General features: G+C 40.7%; 1 protein-coding gene across 1 annotated transcript in view; it reads right to left on the bottom strand.

Annotated features, from left to right (window-relative positions):
• MSH3 (mutS homolog 3) overlaps window positions 1–1,061 on the bottom strand; it is a 212,987-nt gene extending 211,926 nt beyond the window's left edge. The window contains exon 1 of the mRNA XM_042989282.1: window positions 896–1,061. The gene's annotated coding sequence lies outside the window, so the exon portion shown is untranslated. The remainder of the gene's footprint in view (window positions 1–895) is intronic.
• Between the last annotated feature and the right edge of the window lie 2,911 nt (window positions 1,062–3,972).

Genomic DNA, 3,972 nt, shown 5'->3' with positions numbered 1-3,972 from the left:
TAGTCTCTGAACTGCACCTCTTATTATGCCACCGTCTCCCCTTCATGCTGACCCAACTAAGACCAAACTCCACCTTGGCCTTTATGGTCTTCTCCAGATGGCAATGATCAATCTTCCCAGACTTACTGTCTAAAATTTCTACTCCCTCCATGTCACACACAAGCCACCCGCAGCTCCTCACAAGTCCCCACGTAGAGCCAAGCTTTGCCATACACATCCCCTTCCTTATGCAGTTCTCTCTCCGTATAATGGCTCCATCCCTGTATCGTCGAGTGTAAATCATATGTGTTCCTCAGAGTCCTGTCCAAATTCAGAGGGCTCCCTCTTTCATGAAGCCTTCCTTCTCACCCTCCTCTGAATCACCCAGTGCTACCTATCTCTGTTATAGCACTTACCCGCAGCTTGCCTAACAGCTGTTTGTTATTCTCATCTCTCTTTTATCAATTAGGAGTGTCTTCAGCTGCAAGTACCAGCAAGTCCAGTTAACAGTGGGGTAAACAAATTTGGAATTTACTGGCTCTGTGATTCTCTGGGGTTTTCCCTCAAGATTTCAAAATGACTACTGCTGCTTCAGAAATTAAGCCATGTTCACAGCAGGAGGAAGAGAGGAAGTGAGAAATGTCAGGCACATATTTCCCTTTCATCAGGAAAGCAAAACCTGTCCCACATCCTCCTAGCACTTGAGTCTAATTCTACTAATGCACATCAGAATTCAGGATCTCTGCCTTAAAACGAATCTTGACCAACACCTATCATTTTGTTCCCCACCACCCCAACAAAATCAAAGTTCTCCTGGCAAGGAAGAAAGGAGGATGAACATGAGAATACAATTAATAGTGTTTGCTCGTTCAGCTATGCCAGACTGCCAGCTGTTTCCAGGCAGAAACTACCTTACCTTTGTCTCCCCTCAAGATGTCTAGCATCTTCAAAATGTTGATAGATAGAATCTTGCAATCTGGAATTGAAATGTCACATTTAATTTCTCTCATATAGTCAATCTCATTATAATAAATTCTATGTGCATCCGCATTTGGGGTTGATTTGGCATTTCATTGTATTAGCCACATGGCTATAAATTACATTCCCAGTCAATAGACGAAAACAAACTTGATGTGAGCTTTCCCTACAGCACATGAAAAGTGAAAAGCAATGCTAGCCACTTACTGTGTTGGTTAAGGATTTACTACCTTAGCAGATAAACCCCAAATCTCAATGACTTAACACCATGGAAGCTTATTTCTTGCTCAAATAAAGTGCAACAGAGGTGTTTCTGACCAGTAGGCAGCTCTCCAGGTGGAGATTCAGGGATTCAGACTCCCTCCACCTTGGAGATTCTATCTTCAACTAGGGATTTCCAAGGTTGTTGCTAAAAAGGAAAGAGCACAGAAGATCACATGTGGGAGGTCTGTCAGGGCAAGCTTTGAAGGGACACATACCACTTTCCCCCACAGTCCTCCGGCCAAAACTTTGTCACATAATCACACCCTAATGCCAGGAGGCTGCACAATGTAGGCTAGCTGTGGACCAGAGGGAAGAGGAAACAGGTTCAGTGAACCTAGCACCAGACTCCGCCACATCTGTAAAGGGAAAGAGACAGATACCAGACTCACAACTGCTGCTTCTCCTGATTGTTCTTTTTTTCTATTTCTTCTCTTTCTTTCCTTTTTTCCCTTGTAAAGGATCTAGTTAATTCCTTTTTTTTTAATTGAAGTATAGTTGACACCCAATGTTACATTAGTTCCAGGTGTACCACATAGTGATTCCACAAGTTTATATATTATGCTTTGCTCACCACAAGTGTAGTTACCATCTGTCACTATAAAATGCTACTACGATACCGGTGACTATGTTCCCTATGCTGCACCTTTTATCCCCGTGACTTACTCATTCCATAACTGGAAGCCTGATCTCCTAGTCTTCTTCACCCATTTTGCCCATTCCCCTACATCCTTCCCCTCTGGCAACCATCAGTTTGTTTTCTGTATTTACAGGTCTGTTTTTGCTTGTTATTTATTCATTTATTTTGTTTTGTTTAGATTCCATATATAAGTGACATCATATAGTATTTGTCTTTTTTTACTTATTTCACTTAGCATAAAAGCTTCTAGGTCCATCCATGTTGTCTCAAATGACAAGATCTCATTTTTTACGGCTAAGTAATATTTCTCTCCCCCTCTCTCTCTCTCTCTCTCTCTCCACCCCCCCCCCCGCTCTGTGTGTGTGTGTGTGTGTGTGTGTGTGTGTGTGCGTGCACCACTCTTCTTTATCCATTCGTCTACAGATGGACGCTTGGGTTGCTTCCATATCTTGGCTATTATAAATAATGTAATACACCTGAGGTACATATATCTTTCTGAGTTTTCTATTTTTTGAATCTTTGTTCTGAGGTTAAGAGATTTGGGTGGATGGTTTGGAAATGCATCTTGCTTCTAGTGAGGCTCCCTGAAGTGTTTGAACCCAGAAGACTAAAAGGCATTAAGGCTAATTGTTCTTTAATGGTTGTGAGAAATATAAGCAGGGTTCAGGTCTTAGAAAAGAACTCCTTATTTTAGGAAAGTGACTCATTCATGGGCAGAGACTAAATGTCTCTTGTAAAGAATGGAACAAATAAGACCACCCTTTGCACAGGTATATAATTTTATTATTTACAGGCTTTTTTTAACATTACACATTGGGCTTGGATTTTAGTTTTTATATTACCTATATTCTCATTGCCTATGTCATTATATTTAGTAAAAAATGTTCTTCTGTTAAGAGGTATATTCTTATTTGGCTTTTCCATCTAGAATAGGAAGCCTGTCCTTCCCCAATAGGCCATAAGTGGCACAGACTTGTCTATATTCTGTCCTCAAAATGTACTCCTGGAAGGTCTTTGTTCCTAACTGTGAGTAGGAAGGGGGTCTGATGCCCACAGGCCTTCAGCTGGTGACTGCTTCTTGCTGGCCCTCACGCCACCCAGAGTTCGCTGGTGTACATCCCCAGGGAGCCTGACCACCCATCTTTCTCACTTCCTACCTCTACAGCACTTTGTGACATTTGGGTTGAAATCAAGAATGTTATCAATTCACTTAGTATAGACTCAGGGGGGCAGAAAGCAGGCTCATCCATATTGATTGGTACTGAATTTCCAGCTTAAAAACTTCAGCTATTACATCAAGTGCATACATGTCATTGAGTATTGGTCCGGATTTTCCCTAGAGAAACAATAAGAAATACATACTAAGAGATTAATTTTAGAGAATTGACTCATGCAGTCGTGAGGGCAGGCCAGCAGGCTGGAAATTCGGCCAGAAGTTGATATTGAAATCTTGAGACCATTTCTTTTCTGGAAAAGCCTTGCTTTTGATTAGATTAGGCCAGTTGTCAAGGGTGATATCCTTTACTTAAGGTCAACTGATTGTAGGTGTTGACTATATCTATAAAATACCTTCACAGCAACACCTAGATCTGTGTTTGATTAAATCACCATGTACTATAGCCTGGCCAAGTTAACACAGAAAACAAACCCTCACAGTAATGAAAGTGACCGAAAAAGATATTGTGCTATATGCCTCCTAGGAGTTGTTTCCTTTTCACATCAGAAAGTTTTTTGAAAAAAGGCAACAGTCTCTTAAGCACTAAATGTCACATTTGGGGGTCTATCAGGATGCTTTTTTTAAAGAATCTATAGTTCAGTCTAAGCCGAATGTCAACCCTAGTGGTAGTTTTTTTTATTTATAATTGAATCCTAATTGTCTCCTTCTCCATAGTTAATGATTTTTCAAGCTTAGATTAAAACTGAAAGGTGAATGTTGGGATGAGCACTGGGTGTTGTACGTAAGCCAATTTGACAATAAATTTTAATAATAATAATAAAAAAACCACTGAAGGGTGAAGTCTAACCTTTAAAATGGTCTCCCTCATGCTCCTGAAAATATAGCTCCAATAGGACATCTCCCTCTTGTTTTTTATCAGCGCCTCCAGATATCTGCA

Source organism: Panthera tigris, chromosome A1 (genome assembly GCF_018350195.1).
Source record: "Panthera tigris isolate Pti1 chromosome A1, P.tigris_Pti1_mat1.1, whole genome shotgun sequence".
Classification (NCBI taxonomy): Eukaryota; Metazoa; Chordata; class Mammalia; order Carnivora; family Felidae; genus Panthera; species Panthera tigris.
This window is presented reverse-complemented; position numbering and strand designations above follow the sequence as displayed.